Source organism: Pseudophryne corroboree, chromosome 2, assembly GCF_028390025.1.
Source record: "Pseudophryne corroboree isolate aPseCor3 chromosome 2, aPseCor3.hap2, whole genome shotgun sequence".
Lineage (NCBI taxonomy): Eukaryota > Metazoa > Chordata > Amphibia > Anura > Myobatrachidae > Pseudophryne > Pseudophryne corroboree.
This window is the reverse complement of record NC_086445.1, coordinates 598613353-598635790: the sequence shown is the minus strand read 5'-3', so window position 1 is coordinate 598635790 and position 22438 is coordinate 598613353. Positions and strand designations below refer to the sequence as shown.

General features: G+C 46.2%; 1 protein-coding gene and 1 pseudogene across 5 annotated transcripts in view; both read left to right on the top strand.

The window, feature by feature from the left end:
• PHACTR4 (phosphatase and actin regulator 4) overlaps window positions 1-22438 on the top strand; it is a 177351-nt gene that overhangs the window by 12492 nt on the left and 142421 nt on the right. The gene's annotated exons all lie outside the window — the stretch shown is intronic.
• On the top strand, window positions 12738-12858 carry LOC135051773 (5S ribosomal RNA; annotated as a pseudogene).

Genomic DNA, 22438 nt, shown 5'->3' with positions numbered 1-22438 from the left:
TATAAAAAAGATGCTATAAGGGAGAAACACTTATATAAGGTTGTCCCTATATAATTATAGCGTTTTTGGTGTGTGCTGGCAGACTCTCCCTCTGTCTCCCCAAAGGGCTAGTGGGTCCTGTCCTCTGTCAGAGCATTCCCGGTGTGTGTGCTGTGTGTCGGTACGTGTGTGTCGACATGTATGAGGACGATGTTGGTGAGGAGGCGGAGAAATTGCCTGTAATGGTGATGTCACTCTCTAGGGAGTCGACACCGGAATGGATGGCTTATTTAGAGAATTACGTGAGAATGTCAACACGCTGCAAGGTCGGTTGACGACATGAGACGGCCGACAATCTATTAGGACCGGTCCAGGCGTCTCAGAAACACCGTCAGGGGTTTTAAAAACGCCCATTTACCTCAGTCGGTCGACACAGACACAGACACGGACACTGAATACAGTGTCGACGGTGAATAAACAAACGTATTTCTCATTAGGGCCACACGTTAAGGGCAATGAAGGAGGTGTTACGTGTTTCTGATACTACAAGTACCACAAGAAAGGGTATTATGTGGGAGTGAAAAAACTACCTGTAGTTTTTCCTGAATCAGATAAAATAAAATGAAGTGTGTGATGATGCGTAGGGTTACCCCGATAGCAAATATTGGCGTTATACCCTTTCCCGCCAGAAATTAGGGTACGTTGGGAAACACCCCTTAGGGTGATAAGGCGCTCACACGCTTATCAAGTGGCGTTACCGTCTCCAGATACGGCCGCCCTCAAGGAGCCAGCTGATAGGAAGCTGGAAAAATATCCTAAAAAGTATATACACACATACGGTGGTTATACTGCGACCAGCGATCGCCATCAGCCTGGAGATGCAGTGCTGGGTTGGCTTGGTCGGATTCCCTGACTGAAAATATTTTATTCATGTAGAGCATTTAATAGGATGCATTCTATATATATGTATGTGAGATGCACAGAGGGATATTTGCTCTCTGGCATCAAGATAAGTGCGTTGTCCATATCTCCCAGAAGATGTCAGGGACACGACAGTGGTCAGGTGATACAGATCCCATACGGCAGATGGAAGTATTGCTGTATAAAGGGAAGGAGTTATTTGGGGGTCGGTCCATCGGACCTGGGGACCACAGCAACAGCTGGGAAATCCAACCTTTTTTACCCCAAGTTACATCTCAGCTAAAAAAGACACCGTCTTTTCAGCCTCAATCTTTCCTTTCCCATGAGGGCATGCAGGCAAAAGGCCAGTCATATCTGCCCAGACATAGAGGTAAGGGAAGTAGACTGCAGCAGGCAGCCCTTTCCCAGGAAAAGAAGCCCTCCACCGCGTCTGCCAAGTCCTCAGCATGACGCTGGGGCCGTGCAAGCGGACTCAAGGTGGGGGGGTAGTCTCAAGAGTCTCAGGGCGCAGTGGGATCACTCGCAAGTTGACCCCTAGATCGTACGAGTATTATCCCAGGGGTAAAGATTGGAGAGTCGAGACATCTTCTCCTCGCAGGTTCCTGAAGTCTGCTTTACCAACGGCTCCCTCCGACAGGGAGGCAGCATTGGAAACAATTCACAAGCTGTATATCCAGCAGGTGATAATCAAAGTACCCCTCCTACGACAAGGAAAAGGGTATTATTTTTCCACACTATATTGTGGTACTGAAGCCAGACGGCTTGGTGACACATAGTCTAAATCTAAAATGTTTTGAACACTTACATAAAAGGTTCAAATCGAGATAAAGTCACTCAGAGCAGTGATAGCGAACCGGAAAAAAGGGGACTATATGGTGTCCCTGGACATCAAGGATTACCTCCATGTCCAAATTTTGTCCTTCTCATCAAGGGTACCTCTGGTTCGTGGTACAGAACTGTCAATATCAGTTTCAGACGATGCCGTTTGAATTATCCACGGCACCCCGGGCCTTTTTACCAAGGTAATGGCCGAAAAGATGTTTCTTCAAAGAAAAAAGGCATCTAAATTATCCCTTACTTGCACGACCTAAAAAGGGCAAGTTCCAGAGAACAGTTGGAGGTCGGAAGAGCACTATCTAAAGTAGTTCTTCGACGGCACGACTGGATTCTAAATATTCCAAGAATCGCAGCTGTTTTCCGACGATACGTCTGCTGTTCCTAGGGATGATTCTGGACACGGTTCAGAAAAAGGTTTTTCTTCCCGAGGAAAAAGCCAAGGAGTTATCCGACCTGTCAGGAACCTCCTAAAACCAGGAAAGGTGTCTGTACATCAATGCACAAGAGTCCTGGGAAAAATGGTGGCTTTTTACGAAGCAATTCCATTCGGCAGATTCCATGCAAGAATTTTCCAAAGGGATCTGTTGGACAAATGGTCAGGGTCGCATCCTCAGATGCACCTGCGAATAACCCTGTCGCCAAGGACAAGGGTATATCTTCTGTGGTGGTTGCAAAAGGCTCATCTATTGGAGGGCCGCAGATTCGGCATACAGGATTTGATCCTGGTGACCACGGACGCCAGCCTGAGAGGTTGGGGAGCAGTCACACAAGGAAGAAACTTCCAGGGGGTATGGACGAACCTGGAAAAGTCTCTTCACATAAACATTCTGGTACTAAGAGCAATCTAAAATGCTCTAAGCCAGGCGGAACCACTCCTGCAAGGAAAACCGGTGTTGATTCAGTCGGACAACATCACGGCGGTCGCCCATGTAAACAGACAGGGCGGCACAAGAAGCAGGAGTGCAATGGCAGAAGCTGCCAACATTCTTCGCTGGGCAGAGAATCACGTAATAGCACTGTCAGCAGTGTTCTTCCCGGGCGTGGACAACTGGGAAGCAGACTTCCTCAGCAGACACGATATTCACCCGGGAGAGGGGGGTCTTCATCCAGAAGTCTTCCACATGCTAATAAACTGTTGGGAAAGACCAATGGTAGACATGATGGCGTCTCGCCTCAAGGACAAGTATTGCGCCAGGTCAAGAGATCCACAGGCAATAGCTGTGGACGCACTGGTAACACCTTGGGTGTACAAATCAGTATATGTGTTTCCTCCTCTGCCTCTCATACCAAAGGTATTGAAGATTATACGGTGAGGAGGAGTAAGAACAATACTAGTGGCTCCGGATTAGCCAAGAAGGACTTGGTACCCGGAACTTCAAGAGTTGGTCACGGACGACCCGTGCCCTCTACTTCTGAGAAGGGACCTGCTACAACAGGGTCCCTGTCTCTTTCAAGACTTACCGCGGCTGCGTTTGACGGCATGGCGGTTGAACGCCAGATCCTAAAAGGGAAAGGCATTCCAGAAGAAGTCATTCCTACCTTGATTAAGGCAAGGAAGGAAGTCACCGCGAAACATTATCACCGCATTTGGCGAAAATATGTCGCGTGGTGCGAGGATCGGAGTGTTCCGACGGAGGAATTTCAACTGGGTCGTTTCCTACATTTCCTACAATCAGGATTGTCTATGGGTCTCAAATTGAGATCTATTAAGGTTCAAATTTCGGCCCTGTCAATATTCTTCCAAAAAGAATTGGCCTCAGTTCCTGAGGTACAGACTTTTGTTAAAGGAGTACTGCATATACAGCCTCCTGTGGTGCCTCCGGTGGCACCGTGGGATCTAAATGTCGTTTTAGATTTCCTCAAATCCCATTGGTTTGAACCATTGAAAAAGGTGGATTTTAAATATCTCACATGGAAAGTGACTATGTTACTGGCCCTGGCTTCCGCCAGGAGAGTATCTGAATTGGCGGCTTTATCTTATAAAAGCCCTTATCTAATCTTCCATTCGGATAGGGCAGAACTGAGGACTCGTCCGCATTTTCTCCCTAAGGTGGTATCAGCGTTTCACCTGAACTAACCTATTGTGGTGCCTGCGGCCACTGGCGACTTGGAGGACTCCAAGTTGTTGGACGTTGTCAGAGCCTTAAAAATATACATTTCAAGCACGGCTGAAGTCAGAAAATCTGACTCGCTGTTGATACTATATGCACCCAACAAGTTGGGTGCCCCTGCTTCTAAGCAGACGATTGCTCGTTGGATTTGTAACACAATTCAACTTGCTCATTCTGTGGCAGGCCTGCCACAGCCTAAATCTGTTGAGGCCCATTCCACAAGGAAGGTGGGCTCATCTTGGGCGGCTGCCCGAGGGGTCTCGGCATTACAATTCTGCCGAGCAGCTACGTGGTCGGGGGAAAACACGTTTGTAAAATTCTACAAATTTGATACCCTGGCAAAAGAGGACTTGGAATTCTCTCATTCGGTGCTGCAGAGTCATCCGCACTCTCCCGCCCGTTTGGGAGCTTTGGTATAATCCCCATGGTCCTTTCAGGAACCCCAGCATCCACTTAGGACGATAGAGAAAATAAGAATTTACTTACCGATAATTCTATTTCTCGGAGTCCGTAGTGGATGCTGGGCGCCCATCCCAAGTGCGGATTATCTGCAATACTGTACATAGTTATTGTTAACAAATTCGGGTTATATTGTTAAGGAGCCATCTTTAAGAGGCTCTTTCTGTTATCATACTGTTAACTGGGTTTAGATCACAAGTTGTACGGTGTGATTGGTGTGGCTGGTATGAGTCTTACCCGGGATTCAAATTGCCTCCCTTATTGTGTACGCTCGTCCGGGCACAGTACCTAACTGGAGTCTGGAGGAGGGTCATAGGGGGAGGAGCCAGTGCACACCACCTGATCTGGTAAAAGCTTTACTTTTTTGTGCCCTGTCTCCTGCGGAGCCGCTATTCCCCATGGTCCTTTCAGGAACCCCAGCATCCACTACGGACTCCGAGAAATAGAATTATCGGTAAGTAAATTCTTATTTTGTCATGTTCCATGTCGACAATATCTGCATGTATGATTATTGCAATCATTGTAGCTGATGTGCAGACTTGGACATCAGGCAATGATCTGTCCACACACTCGCAAGTGTTTTTGCATATACCTCCATTCATAATAAAACAATGGATGGAGTAGATTTTCACATGAAGCAAGGGTACATTACAAACAACATGAATGACAACAGTGTCATTCCGCAATCCTCTACCCAAATAGGTACAATTCAAGGAGCATCTCGCAGCAAGTTCCAAATGCTGTGGAATGAGTCCATGGGGTCGATTCTATTCGGCAACTAATGAATAGCGCCGGGAATTAGCTCCCGACGCTATTCAATTCAGCAACTAGTTACGTCGGCGATGGCCCGTTCTCGCCGACAAAACAGGTTGAATTGTCGGGAGAACGGGCATTCTCCGACTTAACTCCCCGGCGCGAGGCTGATTCCCGACAGAATCAGCCTCGCGCCGGCCGCGAGGCAGCACTTTTGTCGGGTTTCTCTTCTCATCCCCCGGGGATGAGAGAAGAATTCCCGACAATTGCAGGTAATTAGTTGCTGAATTGAATAGCGTCGGGAGCTAATTCCCGGCGCTATTCATTAGTTGCCGAATAGAATCGACCCCCATGAGTATTTAGACACACCCTTTTCCTCTGTTTCACTGTTATTATCGCTTGGCAAGTCCCCTGGAACTATATAGCAAGAGTTGCTTTTCATGTGTTGTTTTTTTTTTGGGCGGGGGGAGGTTACCCAAGCTGAAATTGGGTTTATTCCACTGATACACGGCTACATTACAACACATCATTGAATGTGCTTGCCTCTTATGGTACCAATTCAATTATTGTGCAGTCACAATGTGCCACTGCACATAAGTCTCGCAATTTTCCTGTGAACTTCTATTGGGGTTCGAGGCAAAATAACATTTATCCAAGCTAATGCCCAGGCAACTCAGTGTAACGAGCTGAACGTTTACTTTTATTTTCCAAACTGAACTATCAAAATCAGACTAGTTGCTACAAGCTTTAGCACTTTAAGTTGTCCTTGTACCGTTCTCTCTATATGTATCCCAGAGGGTTTAATTTCCTGTTGTATAAACTGCCTCTGAGGAAAGATGTATTGGATCATCTCTCCATGCTTGAGACTACCATGCTATTGTTTGTCTAGTAGCATTAAATTATTCAGAACAGTACAGATCTTCTTGCAATGGAGTGCCAAGTCGCAGTTTATATATTTATGTCTATCATAATGGGTACGTGTCCAAATGAGGACCTATGTAGGTTTTTGATCAATCGTAACAGTTTCAACCTGGCAGACCTGACCAAACTATCCCAAGCAGGTCCAGCAGTAGTGATGTTTTTTTTAAATAAGCAGTTTTCAACTACACATATTCCATCCTTTCAGTGTTTACAACTGACATAATTCTGGAGGCACCTGAGAACACCTTTTCATATTGATCATGTTAGTTCATTAGTGATCTCTTGTTGCGCACACACACACTAAACACTGTATGGGGAATTAATTTAAATAATAAAAAAACAAATAGTGATCGAATCTGTGTTTTTGTGGCTACTGTACATTATATGTATGGTGTTCATTGTATTCTCAAACGCTGGAGGCGACTTGACTTACAATTATTATAACATTATAAATATTTACCCACTCACTGCCATCATCTCAGTGAAGAGTATATTTTATGCAGATTCTGATTGTAATGTCACTAGTAGACAGAAGGCATTAAAGTAAGAACTGGCATTTACACACAAGGAATAGCTGGAAGCAGCAGCTATGGTGGACAAATAATTATAATAGTCTCATTCATGAAGGGGTAAAGTGGACTTCTGTTAGATCGGCATGCACAGCCTGATTTGCGAAGTTCTTCATTCACACAGATCAGGATTGGGGGGAAAAAAAATTTTTTTTTAAACAAAAAACTTTTTGGATTAAACTGTTTTGTTTTGGTTTAAACTATTATTATTATTATTATTATTATTTTGCATTAATGTTTTTTAATGAAGAAAAAAACTAATCATGAATTAGAAACCTTGATCAACCGTGTTTTAATGCTTTCTAAGATAAAGTGAAGTATCGTTCTGTTTCTGCTGACGGGCGTGGTACAATCATTTCAACCCTTTACGCAGCTAAAACTGTTTACTATGGACACGATATGCACGATAACGGGGATCACTTTAGAAAGGAGAATGGGCGTGATATATCATTTGAATACCGCCCTAAGAATACTATTAGGCTTTGATTTTATTTATTTTATATATTTCAATAAAACCAATTTCTCTGACGTCCTAGTGGATGCTGGGAACTCCGTAAGGACCATGGGGAATAGACGGGCTCCGCAGGAGACTGGGCACTCTAAAAGAAAGATTAGGTACTATCTGGTGTGCACTGGCTCCTCCCACTATGACCCTCCTCCAGACCTCAGTTAGATTTCTGTGCCCGGCCGAGCTGGATGCACACTAGGGGCTCTCCTGAGCTCCTAGAAAGAAAGTTTATTTTAGGTTTTTTATTTTACAGTGAGACCTGCTGGCAACAGGCTCACTGCATCGAGGGACTAAGGGGAGAAGAAGCGAACCTACCTGCTTGCAGCTAGCTTGGGCTTCTTAGGCTACTGGACACCATTAGCTCCAGAGGGATCGACCGCATGGAACTGGCCTTGGTGTTCGTTCCCGGAGCCGCGCCGCCGTCCCCCTTACAGAGCCAGAAGCAAGAAGAGGTCCGGAAAATCGGCGGCAGAAGACATCAGTCTTCACCAAGGTAGCGCACAGCACTGCAGCTGTGTGCCATTGCTCCTCATACACACCTCACACTCCGGTCACCGAGGGTGCAGGGTGCTGGGGGGGAGGGCGCCCTGAGCAGCAATAAAAACACCTTGGCTGGCAAATATATCACAATATATAGCCCCAGAGGCTATATATGTGATAAATACCCCTGCCAGAATCCATAAAAAAGCGGGAGAAAAGTCTGCGAAAAAGGGGCGGAGCTATCTCCCTCAGCACACTGGCGCCATTTTCTCTTCACAGTGCAGCTGGAAGACAGCTCCCCAGGCTCTCCCCTGTAGTTTGCAGGCTCAAAGGGTTAAAAAGAGGGGGGGCACTAAATTTAGGCGCAATATTGTATATACAAGCAGCTATTGGGAAAAATTCACTCAATATAGTGTTAATCCCTAAATTATATAGCGCTCTGGTGTGTGCTGGCATACTCTCTCTCTGTCTCCCCAAAGGGCTGTGTGGGGTCCTGTCCTCAGTCAGAGCATTCCCTGTGTGTGTGCGGTGTGTCGGTACGGCTGTGTCGACACGTTTGATGAGGCTTATGTGATGGCAGAGCAGATGCCGATAAATGTGATGTCGCCCCCTGTGGGGCCGACACCAGAGTGGATGGATAGGTGGAAGGTATAAACCGACAGTGTCAACTCCTTACATAAAAGGCTGGATGACGTAACAGCTGTGGGACAGCCGGCTTCTCAGCCCGCGCCTGCCCAGGCGTCTCAAAGGCCATCAGGGGCTCAAAAACGCCCGCTCCCTCAGATGGCAGACACAGATGTCGACACGGAGTCTGGCTCCAGTGTCGACGAGGTTGAGACATATACACAATCCACTAGGAACATCCGTTACATGATCCCGGCAATAAAAAATGTGTTACACACCACTAAAAAAGGGTTTTATGTTTGGGGAGAAAAAGCAGGCAGTGTTTTGTTCCCCCATCAAATGAGTGAATGAAGTGTGAAAAAGCGTGGGTTCCCCCGATAAGAAACTGGTAATTTCTAAAAAGTTACTGATGGCGTACCCTTTCCCGCCAGAGGATAAGTTACGCTGGGAGATATCCCCTAGGGTGGATAAGGCGCTCACACGTTTGTCAAAAAAGGTGGCACTGCCGTCTTAGGATACGGCCACTTTGAAGGTACCTGCTGATCAAAAGCAGGAGGCTATCCTGAAGTCTGTATTTACACACTCAGGTACTAGACTGAGACCTGCAGATAGTGCTGCTGCAGCGTGGTCTGTAACCCTGTCAAACAGGGATACTATTTTGCGAACATAAGACGTCGTCTTATATATGAGGGATGCACAGAGGGATATTTTGCCGGCTGGCATCCAGAATGAATGCAATGTCCATTCTGTCAGGAGGGTATTAGAGACCCGACACTGGACAGGTGATGCTGACTTTAAAAGGCACATAGAGCCTTATAAGGGTGAGGAATTGTTTGGGGATGGTCTCTGGGACCTCGTATCCACAGCAACAGCTGGGAAGAACATTTTTTACCTCAGGTTTCCTCACAGCCTAAGAAAGCACTGTATTATCAGGTACAGTCCTTTCGGCTTCAGAAAAGCAAGCGGATCAAAGGCGCTTCCTTTCTGCACAGAGACGAGGGAAGAGGGAAAAAGCTGCACCAGTCAGCCAGTTCCCAGAATCAAAATTCTTCCCCCGCTTCCTCTGAGTCCACCGCATGACGCGGGGGCTCCACAGGCGTAGCCAGGTACGGTGGGGGGCCGCCTTAAAAATGTCAGCGATCAGTGGGCTCGCTCACAGGTGGATCCCTGGATCCTTCAAGTAGTATCTCAGGGGTACAAGCTGGAATTCGAGGCGTTCCCCCCCCCCCCACCGTTTCCTCAAATCTGCTTTGCCGACAACTCCCTCAGGCAGGGAGGCTGTGCTAGAGGCAATTCACAAGCTGTATTCCCAGCAGGTGATAGTCAAGGTGCCCCTACTTCAACAAGGACGGGGTTACTATTCCACACTGTTTGTGGTACCGAAACCGGACGGTTCGGTGAGACCCATTTTAAATTTGAAATCCTTGAACACATACATAAAAAAATTCAAGTTCAAGATGGAATCGCTCAGGGCGGTTATTGCAAGGCTGGAGGAGGGGGATTACATGGTATCCCTGGACATCAAGGATGCTTACCTACATGTCCCCATTTACCATCCTCACCAGGAGTACCTCAGATTTGTGGTACAGGATTGCCATTACCAATTCCAAACACTGCCGTTTGGACTGTCCACGGCACCGAGGGTCTTTACCAAGGTAATGGCAGAAATGATGATACTCCTTCGAAAAAAGGGAGTTTTAATTATCCCGTACTTGGACGATCTCCTTATAAAGGCGAGGTCCAAGGAGCAGTTGTTGGTCGGAGTAGCACTATCTCGGGAAGTGCTACAACAGCACGGATGGATTCTATACATTCCAAAGTCACAGCTGGTTCCTACCACACGCCTACTGTTCCTGGGGATGGTTCTGGACACAGAACAGAAAAAAGTGTTTCTCCCGCAGGAGAAAGCCAAGGAGCTGTCATCTCTAGTCAGAGACCTCCTGAAACCAAAACAGGTATCGGTGCATCACTGCACACGAGTCCTGGGAAAAATGGTAGCTTCTTACGAAGCAAAATTCCATTCGGCAGGTTCCATGCAAGAACCTTTCAGTGGGACCTCTTGGACAAGTGGTCGGGATCGCATCTTCAGATGCATCGGCTGATACCCTGGTCCTTGGAGACAGGGTTATCTCTACTGTGGTGGCTGCAGAGTGCTCATCTTCAAGAGGGCCGCAGATTCGGCATACAGGACTGGGTCCTGGTAACCACGGATGCCAGCCTTCGAGGCTGGGGGGCAGTCACACAGGGAAGAAATTTCCAAGGACTTTGGTCAAGTCAGGAGTCGTCCCTACACACAAATATTCTGGAACTGAGGGCCATTTACAATGCCCTAAGTCTGGCAAGGCCTCTGCTTCAAAACCAGCCGGTACTGATCCAGTCAGACAACATCACGGCAGTCGCCCATGTAAACCGACAGGGCGGCACAAGAAGCAGGATGGCGATGGCAGAAGCCACAAGGATTCTCCGATGGGCGGAAAATCACGTCTTAGCACTGTCAGCAGTGTTCATTCCGGGAGTGGACAACTGGGAAGCAGACTTCCTCAGCAGACACGACCTCCACCCGGGAGAGTGGGGACTTCATCCAGAAGTCTTCCAACTGTTGGTAAACCGTTGGGAAAGGCCACAGGTGGACATGATGGCGTCCCGCCTAAACAAAAAACTAGATATTGCGCCAGGTCAAGGGACCCTCAGGCAATAGCTGTGGACGCTCTAGTGACACCGTGGGTGTACCAGTCGGTTTATGTATTCCCTCCTCTGCCTCTCATACCAAAGGTACTGAGAATAATAAGAAAACGAGGAGTAAGAACGATACTCGTGGTTCCGGATGGGCCAAGAAGAGCTTGGAACCCAGAACTTCAAGAAATGATATCAGAGGACCCATGGCCTCTACCGCTCAGACAGGATCTGCTACAGCATAATAATAATCCATTCCTCCCTTTCCTTTCCCCCCCCTCCCCCCATTTTTTTCCCCCCTCACGTCCCCGCCCCCCCCCCCCTTCAAGCCCCCCCCCCCTCCCTCCCCCACTTATAAGCTTTCTTATTATTTTGACTTTCACAAATATGTTTTTTTCAAACACAATTGAATATTATTATCAGACACTTTTAGGTTCAGCAGTCACGATCACTCATTCACCAATTTATTATATCTATATCCCAATTTTAAATTCATATATTTATATATATATATATATAAGAAAATAATCTTTTATAAAAACTGTATCTGTATTTCCCTCTTATTATGTATATGATTCCTTCTTATTATATATATATAATTACTCTAATACTGGCACAGGCACATTAAGTACTTTTAACAATCTGTGTCTTCCATTTTTTAAAGTTTTTATACTATAATTAACTGTTCCACAAATGATATTATCACTATATCTTTATCCTCTGCAAACATCAACTAAAAATTAATTTTATCAGCTCTTTTTTAATTAAAATAACCATATGATCGTTCATCTTATTGCTCAATGGTCCCTCTAACTGTCAATCAGGACACACCATCCTATGGGAACCTGCAAATACGATACTGACTATTATAGGCCAAATTACCTATCAATCCATTGCTGAGAGCCAATCAGCACACAGTATCACCAATATAAGGACAAACCAATAGGCTGGAACCTACTGACGCCCTGTGACCAAGCTTTATGCGAAACGTACGTCAGGAGAGACGGTCACGTGGTGCGCACACGTGACCGCAACGAGCCGCTCTCGGCTAAGTCCGTCGCCTAGGGAACCAGGACAACAGGAAGCACAGTGCGGCCGGAGCCCGGTAACAAGCCCAACGTGGACAGACGCGGGCGGACGCGGCCGGCACCTTCCAGACATCAGGATCTTCCTCTCTAAACAAGTAGGATCTAAAACCAAAAAAAATTGTATATCAGGTTTGGATATCCAATATTTATGCATCAGCGCATGGACAGGTATTTATCAAAATCCTACTTATAAGCTACACAGACTGCTATACAAAATTGAGTGACACTAATTATCAAACAGTAAAGGAATAAGTACCAAACTGCATTGGGGTCCATATCTTTATCAAAAAAGCAGATGTGGATACATCTGTTAAACCTTGGACCCCATTTAAAAACCAAAACAAAACGCCTTCTTTCTTTTCCTTTACACTGCATATGAATATATACTGTGTCAACTCAGTTAATACTAACTCGCTGTTGGTTTTTGAGAAATTGTATTTTTTCATTGCTCAGGTGATTTTCAGAATTTATAGTGTAACCTCGTATGCAATCTGTGGCTTTGGAGACCAAATTTGGAGGTTCCCTTCTTTTGCATGATTATAATAATATCATTTATTTAATGTCAGATTTATATGCATGTGTTAATTATGCAACATAGAGGTCTTTTCCCTATGTATACTGCGACGACCTAAGCCCTGATTATTTAGATGGGTATTTAATCTTTAAGTATACCTTATCATTTGTGATAAGAAATCCCCCCTCTCTTTTTTATATCAAACCAGCTGTGTTTCTCTCAAACTTGTGGCTCATATAACAATAGTTGGCTCTTATCTGTGCCCAATTTTGGACACAGCGTGACAAGGGTGAGCATAAGGTCTGCGGTCATACCCCGCTGGAGATGCCCAATCTCATCTGATCTTGGAAGCCAAGCAGTGGAGGGCCGGGTTAAGTACTTGGATAGGAGACTACTAAGGAACACCCTGGTACTGCAAATATTTGCCGCCCACCTGTCACTATTAATAGAGCACTATCTTATGTCTCGGTTATGACCTATGATTCAATTATCTGCTAGGATCAAAATTCCCAATTGGGATATATAGCAGTTTACAAATGACGGTCATTTTTTCAACAAATGAGCAACCTATAATCATAGACTGATCCACAGCTGGATATACCCATCTCGGCCAGAATTAGGTATTTGTACCTTGTATTCTGTACATCATTCCCCATATTTTCGCAAAGTCACTATTTAAATATATACTGGCGCCATTTTTGAACTCCCCAATAATCATTTTTTAATGAGAATTAATAAAAATTTTGTATTTTAGCTAGCTATATTTTTTTGCGATTGAGTCGTACAATATTATCTGTATATGAGTGCTTCCCAAAAAGAGTCTTCTTTCTTCTTTTCAAAGTTCACAGCAGGGGCCCTGTCTGTTCCAAGACTTACCGCGGCTGCGTTTGACGGCATGGCGGTTGAATTCCGGATCCTAAAGACATTCCGGAGGAAGTCATTCCTACGCTGATAAAAGCCAGGAAAGAAGTAACCGCAAACCATTATCACCGTATTTGGCGAAAGTATGTTGCGTGGTGTGAGGCCAGGAAGGCCCCAACAGAGGAATTTCAACTGGGTCGTTTTCTGCACTTCCTACAGTCAGGAGTGATTATGGGCCTAAACTTTCTTCCAGAAAGAACTGGCTTCACTGCCTGGAGTTCAGACATTTGTAAAGGGAGTGCTACATATTCAGCCCCCTTTTGTGCCTCCTGTGGCACCTTGGGATCTCAATGTGGTGTTGAGTTTCTTAAAATCACATTGGTTTGAGCCACTTAAAACTGTGGATTTGAAGTATCTCACGTGGAAAGTGGTCATGTTATTGGCCTTGGCTTCGGCCAGGCGTGTGTCAGAATTGGCGGCTTTGTCATGTAAAAGCCCTTATCTGATTTTCCATATGGATAGGGCAGAATTGAGGACTCGTCCCCAGTTTCTCCCTAAGGTGGTATCCGCTTTTCACTTGAACCAACCTATTGTAGTGCCTGCGGCTACTAGGGACTTGGAAGATTCCAAGTTACTGGACGTAGTCAGGGCCTTAAAAATTTATATTTCCAGGACGGCTGGAGTCAGGAAAACTGACTCGCTTTTTATCCTGTAGGCACCCAACAAAATAGGTGCTCCTGCTTCTAAGCAGACTATCGCTCGCTGAATTTGTAGCACAATTCAGCTGGAGCATTCTGCGGCTGGATTGCCGCATCCTAAATCAGTAAAAGCCCATTCCACGAGGAAAGTGGGCTCATCTTGGGCGGCTGCCCGAGAGGTCTCGGCTTTACAACTTTGCCGAGCTGCAACTTGGTCAGGGGCAAACACGTTTGCTAAATTCTACAAATTTGATACCCTGGCTGAGGAGGACCTTGAGTTCTCTCATTCGGTGCTGCAGAGTCATCCGCACTCTACCGCCCGTTTGGGAGCTTTGGTATAATCCCCATGGTCCTTACGGAGTTCCCAGCATCCACTAGGACGTCAGAGAAAATAAGATTTTACTCACCGGTAAATCTATTTCTCGTAGTCCGTAGTGGATGCTGGGCGCCCATCCCAAGTGCGGATTGTCTGCAATACTTGTATGTAGTTATTGCCTAACTAAGGGTTATTGTTGAGCCATCTGTTGAGAGGCTCAGTTATATTTCATACTGTTAACTGGGTATAGTATCACGAGTTATACGGTGTGATTGGTGTGGCTGGTATGAGTCTTACCCGGGATTCAAAATCCTTCCTTATTGTGTCAGCTCTTCCGGGCACAGTATCCTAACTGAGGTCTGGAGGAAGGTCATAGTGGGAGGAGCCAGTGCACACCAGATAGTACCTAATCTTTCTTTTAGAGTGCCCAGTCTCCTGCGGAGCCCGTCTATTCCCCATGGTCCTTACGGAGTTCCCAGCATCCACTACGGACTACGAGAAATAGGTTTACCGGTGAGTAAAATCTTGTTTTTTTTACAGCTTATTATTCCTATTATATCTGAATATTTGTAACTAGACTAACCTTATTAATACATACAGAGTACACTCATAGATAATTGATATTGAAAATAAGAACAAGTTAATGTTAAGTATTAAGGGCCCTACACACTAGGCGATTACACTGAAAGATATGAACGATGTCGTTCATTAATGAACGAGATATCGTTCATATCTTTCAGTGGGGCAGATGTATTAACCTGGAGAAGGCATAAGGAAGTGATAAACCAGTGATATGTGCAAGGTGATAAAGGCACCAGCCAATCAGCTCCAATATGTAAATTAACAGTTAGGTTCTGATTGGCTGGTGCCTTTATCTCCTTGCACAGATCACTGGTTTATCACTTCCTTATGCCTTCTCCAGGTTAATACATCTGCCCCAGTGTGTCTTATGATACAGTAGAATGACTAGCATCAAATGCGACTCGTCCCACGATTTCCCTTGAACTCCCTGGCAGTCCCGGCCTCATGATTTGGTGTTTTTATGGCACACAATATCTGCAAAACATAACTGCATGTGAATATACACTAAAGACAAATGAAGCAGATGGGTCCCAGAAATTAACTGTTCATAAAGGCAGCTTGAACAAATGATTATTCTGCATGTTACAGACTCGCGAAGCAATGTAACATGACTGGATGAGTCGCACAGCACCCAGCAACACACCACAGCGAACTTAACACGCATATATGAACATTTGCACATGCATGGATTAACAAAACACATACATGCAGTGCATTTACATACTGACAAAAGATGAATAAGATAAGTAAGCATACACTTACATGTATAAAAACACAGAAATACATAGTACATATCCTAAATATTCCTCATGCATCCTGGAAAAACACATAGGTGCAAACATTTCTGCATCTCTTCATGAGTAAACCACAGAGACATAACAAACGATGTATGCAAACCTGAATTAAATATTTAACCAATTCCTAAACACATAATGGTATCTGAAATGTAAACATATGGATGCCCAATGTACATACGGTAGAACGTAAATAAGGATACAGGTTATAGAATGTACAGTATATGAGCGGTTGACAGAGCTAAAAACAGGCCATATACACACCTGCAAACATAGGGGTCAATTCTATTTGGCAACTTAAGAATAGCGCCGGGAATTAGCTCCCGACACTATTCAATTCAGCTGCTAGTGACCCGCAATTGTCGGGAATTCTTCTCTCATCCCCGGGGGATGAGAGAAGAAACCCGACAAAAGTGCTGCCTCGCGGCCGGCGCAAGGCTGATTCCCGCCGGGGAGTTAAGTCGGAGAATGCCCGTTCTCCCGACAATTCAACCTGTTTAGTCGGCGAGAACAGGACATCGCCGACTTAACTGGAGCTGAATTGAATAGCGTCGGGAGCTAATTCCCGGCACTATTCTTAAGTTGCCGAATAGAATTGACCCCATAGGGTGTCAGGTAAGAACACATGGCGCATTGCTAAACAGTGTGCTAGATTTCACACAGCACAAAATTAGCTCATACCCAAAAAGACCCGTGAAGCGGTTTATTTACACAGCGGATAGTACTCGATGCATAAGCTTTCAAACTTCATGGTATTCAAAAAGGTATAAATTCAGAACTATACACCCTTATTAAAAGTTAGACGGATTTTGGTTTCTCTAATAATTAATGTAATGGGGCAACAGGACTATTTATGGCAAATATGCATTTTGTGTTTTCAAATGATTCACTTTCTTGCACCTGGGTGCTTGCTCTGGCTCATGGCACCACAAGCAACCGGCACCGTTAGCACCACTTCAATGGTTTGGCCAACTCTGACTCAAGCAAAAAGGGTATTTTCTTCCACATCTAACTCATTACTATATTGTGCAAATAATTAAATTTTCTTTTAGCAATTTAGGCATAATAACCAACCCTACTGCTAAATATTTTGATGCATACACAACACGTAACCCACCCATGCATAAATACATAATACAGAACCAAAAATGTCTCCATCACAAAAGATGCCATTTTGCCACCCATGCTCCACGGCGCAGCCCCTGCTGCAACAGGCGCAGTCACTTGGCGTCAAAGGAAACAGGCCTTGCCACCTACTCCATCCAGCCATTACCATGACCTCCATGGAACTCCTATATACACATACAAGTCAAGGAACAGACCTGCTTTGATGCATAATCATAAGCTTTGAACAAGATCTGTAGCAGATGACAAGTTTTGTCCCACATGTGGATGTGAGACAGAACCATTGAACCACATGCAACATGTGCCCTTACATAGGATTCATATAGCACAATACAAAATGCAAGACCTACACCAACTAAAACCACAGCGGAGTACGGACATGTACAGCCACATAGAGTGTGCAGCACATAACACACATTGCAACAGGCAAACAATCTGCATAGAGTACAATGCATTCCCTGTGCAGCCAATGTGCAAACGATCTATTGATTGATTGTTCGCCCCTAACGATTGATCATGTGTCTCACAAAAAGTGTCCAGGGAAATGGATCTGATGATCCATTGGACAATGCATTGGATGTGCAAAAAACCGGCACAATCTGCAAATAACTATGGGTCATATCGGCTACACGTATGATCAGAACATATGACACGCGTGACAGCTCATTGGATCGCTATCGTTCCCAAATACTGCACGATTTGCACAGATACATCGTCCGAGGTGTCCAAATCGTGCAATCTGACCTGAAATCGTCCTAGTGTATGGCCAGCTTTACTTATTATAATTAAATGTAAATGGCAATACGAAATGGAAAATTGGAAAATGCAAAAGCACTTCTCAGAGAAACGCACGCACACACAGAAAGGAGGAGTAAGCACTGGACATGTCACTGTCATTAAACACTGAATGCTGCTTGTTTCATTTTCCTATTTTGTCACGTAGCATCAACCTCCTACCTCTGCTACCTGCTTCACTGCCTCCTTATCCCCCTTACCATACAGTACAAACTTACCACCCCACTCCTCTCCCTTCTACAGCTCCAACCCCATTTCTGTCCACACCCCATCCTGCCCCCCATTGTCCTTTTCAAATCATACTTTCTCTTACGTCCTAGAGGATGCTGGGGACACCGTAAGGACCATGGAGATAGACGGGCTCCGCAGGAGACATGGGCACTTTAAGAAAGACTTTAGGTATGGGTGTGCACTGGATCCTCCCTCTATGCCCCTCCTCCAGACCTCAGTTTACTACTGTGCCCAGAGGAGACTGGGTGCATTACAGGAAGCTCTCCTGAGTTTCCTGAAAGAAAGTATATTTGTTAGGTTTTTTATTTTCAGGAAACCTGCTGGCAACAGACTTCCTGCATCGAGGGACTGAGGAGAGAGAAGCAGACCTACTTCTGTGAGTTTCAAGGCTCTGCTTCTTAGGCTACTGGACACCATTAGCACCAGAGGGATCGGTATGCAGGTCTCAGAGCCGCGCCGCCGTCCTCCTCGCAGAGCCGGAAGATAGAAGCCGGGTGAGTATGAGAAGAAAGAAGACTTCAGAGGCGGCAGAAGACTTCAGATCTTCACTGAGGTAACGCACAGCAGAAAAGCTGTGCGCCATTGCTCCCACACAGCACACACAAACGGCAGTCCCTGTAAGGGTGCAGGGCGCAGGGGGGGCGCCCTGGGCAGCAATATAAACCCCAATTCTGGCAATAAACATATATACACAGGCTGGGCACTGTATATATAAAGAGCCCCCGCCAGTTTTTTATATATTTAAGCGGGACAGAAGCCTGCCGCTGAGGCGGCGGGGCTTCTTCCTCAGCACTCACCGGCGCCATTTTCTCCACAGCACAGCGCTGAGAGGAAGCTCCCCGGACTCTCCCCTGCTTATCCACAGTGAAAGAGGGTTTTAAAGAAGGGGGGGGGCACATAATTGGTGCAATATACAGATTACAGCGCTATCTGGGTAAACATATTGTGTGTTTTTTCCTGGGTCATATAGCGCTGGGTGTGTGCTGGCATACTCTCTCTCTGTCTCTCCAAAGGGCCTTTGTTGGGGAACTGTCTTCAGATAAGAGGATTCCCTGAGTGTGTGGTGTGTCGGTACGCGTGTGTCGACATGTCTGAGGTAGAAGGCTTTCCTGGGGAGGAGGAGGAACAAATGAATGTGGTGTCTCCGTCGACAACGCCGACACCTGACTGGATAGATATGTGGAATGTTTTAAGTGCTAATGTAAATTTATTGCACAAAAGATTAGACAAAGCGGAAGCTAGGGAACAGCCAGGGAGTCAACCCATGTCTGTCCCTATGTCGCAAGGACCTTCGGGGTCTCAAAAGCGCCCACTATCCCAAATAGTAGACACAGATACCGACACGGATTCTGACTCCAGTGTCGACTACGATGATGCAAAGTTACAGCCAAAAGTGGCTAAATGTATTCGATATATGATTATTGCAATAAAAGATGTTTTGCATATCACAGAGGAACCCCCTGTCCCTGACACGAGGGTACACATGTATAAGGAAAAGAAACCTGAGGTAACCTTTCCTCCCTCACATGAGCTGAACGAGTTATGTGAAAAAGCTTGGGAATCTCCAGACAAAAAACTGCAGATTCCCAAAAGGATTCTTATGGCGTATCCTTTCCCGCCAACGGACAGGATACGGTGGGAATCCTCCCCTAGGGTGGACAAAGCGATGACGCGCTTATCCAAAAAGATAGCACTGCCATCCCGAGATACGGCTACCCTCAGGGATCCTGCTGATCGCAAGCAGGAGGTTACCTTGAAGTCCATTTACACACATTCGGGTACCTTACTTCGGTAAGACCGGCTATTGCGTCGGCTTGGGTGTGTAGCGCTGTAGCAGCATGGACAGATACCTTATCAGCGGAAATTGAAACCCTGGATAAGGATACCATCTTATTGACCCTAGGACATATAAAATATGCTGTCTTATATATGAGACATGCTCAGAGAGACATTGGTCTACTGGTTTCTAGAATCAACGCTATGTCGATTTCTGCTAAACGAGTCCTATGGACCCGGCAGTGGACAGGTGATGCCGACTCAAAGAGGCATATGGAGGTTTTACCTTACATGGGTGAGGAATTGTTTGGGGAAGGTCTCTCGGACCTGGTCTCCACAGCTACAGCTGGTAAATCACATTTTTTGCCTTATATTCCTTCACAGGCTAAGAAATCATCACATTATCAAATGCAGTACTTTCGGTCACAAAGAAACGAGAGTACGAAGGGCGTCCTTTCTTGCCAGAGGTAAGGGCAGAGGGAAAAAGCTGCACAACACAGCTAGTTCCCAGGAACAGAAGTCCTCCCCGGCCTCTACAAAATCCACCGCATGACGCTGGGGCTCCGCTAAGGGAGTCCGCCCCAGTGGGGGCACGTCTTCGAATTTACAGCCACATCTGGGTTCACTCACAGATGGATCCCTGGGCAATAGATATTGTTTCTCAGGGTTACAAGCTGGAATTCGAAGAGGCACCTCCTCGCCGGTTTTTCAAATCGGCCCTGCCGACTTCTCCCCCAGAAAGAGAGAGAGTGCTAAATGCAATTCACAAATTGTAACTTCAACAGGTGGTGGTCAAGGTTCCCCTACTTCAACAAGGGAGGGGATATTACTCAACCCTGTTTGTAGTCCCGAAACCGGACGGTTCGGTCAGACCCATTCTGAATTTAAAATCCCTGAACCTATACTTGAAAAGGTTCAAGTTCAAGATGGAATCGCACAGGGCGGTCATCGCCAGCCTGGAAGGGGGGGATTTTATGGTATCTCTGGACATAAAGGATGCATACCTTCCCATATATCCACCTCATCAGGCGTACCTGAGATTTGCGGTACAGGATTGTCATTACCAATTTCAGACGTTTCCGTTTGGGCTTTCCACGGCCCCGAGAATTTTCACCAAGGTAATGGCGGAAATGATGATGCTCCTGCGCAAGCAGGGAGTCACAATTATCCCGTACTTGGACGATCTCATAAAAGCGAGATCACGAGAGCAGTTACTGAACAGCGTATCACTTTCACTGAAGGTGTTACAGCAACACTGCTGGATTCTCAATATCCCGAAGTCGCAGCTGGTTCCTCCGACTCGTCTGACCTTCTTGGGCATGATTCTGGATACGGACCAGAAAAGGGTTTATCTTCCAATGGAAAAGGCTCAAGAACTCATGACTCTGGTCAGGAACCTATTGAAACCAAAACAGGTGTCAGTGCATCACTGCACTCGAGTCCTGGGAAAGATGGTGGCATCTTACGAGGCCATTCCCTTCGGCAGGTTCCATGCGAGGACCTTCCAAGGGGACCTACTGGACAAGTGGTCCGGGTCACATCTACAGATTCATCAGTTGATCACCCTGTCCCCCAGGGCCAGGGTATCTTTCCTGTGGTGGCTGCAGAGTGCTCACCTTTTAGTGGGTCGCAGGTTCGTCATTCAGGACTGGGTTCTGGTGACCACGGACGTGAGCCTCCGAGGTTGGGGAGCAGTCACAAAAGGAAGAAACTTCCCGGGTCTTTGGTCAAGTCAAGAGCCTTGTCTTCACATCAACGTCCTGGAGCTGAGAGCCATATACAACGCCCTTCGTCAAGCGGAGACCTTGCTTTGCGACTTGCCAGTTCTGATCCAGTCAGACAACATCACCGCAGTGGCTCATGTAAACCGCCAGGGAGGCACAAAGAGCAGAGTGGCAATGGCGGAAGCCACCAGGATTCTTCACTGGGCGGAAAATCATGTAAGCGCATTGTCAGCAGTGTTCATTCCGCGAGTGGACAACTGGGAAACAGACTTCCTCAGCAGACACGACTTGCATCCAGGAGAGTGGGGACTTCATCAGGAAGTCTTCGCACAGATTGCAAGCCAGTGGGGACTGCCCAGATAGACATGATGGCGTCCTGCCTCAACAATAAGCTGCAGAGGTATTGCGCCAGGTCAAGAGACCCTCAGGCGGTAGCTGTGGACGCCCTAGTGACACCGTGGGTGTTCCAGTCGGTCTATGTGTTTCCTCCTCTTCCTCTCATCCCAAAGGTGTTGAGAATAATAAGAAAAAGAGGAGTACAGACAATTCTCATTGTTCCAGATTGACCACGAAGGGCCTGGTATCCGGATCTGCAGGAGATGCTCACAGAAGATCCGTGGCCTCTTCCTCTTAGACGGGACCTGTTGCAACAGGGGCCCTGTCTGTTCCAAGACTTACCGTGGCTGCGTTTGACGGCATGGCGGTTGAACGCCGGATCCTAGCGGAAAAGGGCATTCCGGATGAGGTCATTCCTACTCTGATAAAGGCTAGGAAGGACGTGACAGCTAAACGTTATGACCGTATATGGCGAAAATATGTTTCTTGGTGTGAGGCCAGGAATGCTCCTACGGAAGAATTCCATCTGGGCCATTCCTTCACTTCCTACAAACTGGAGTGAATTTGGGCCTAAAATTAGGCTCCATTAAGGTTCAGATTTCGGCCTTATCCATTTTCTTTCAAAAAATAATTGGCTTCTCTCCCAGAAGTACAGACTTTTGTGAAGGGAGTGCTGCATATTCAGCCTCCTTTTGTACCTCCGGTGGCGCCTTGGGACCTTAACGTGGTGTTGAGTTTCCTTAAGTCACACTGGTTTGAACCA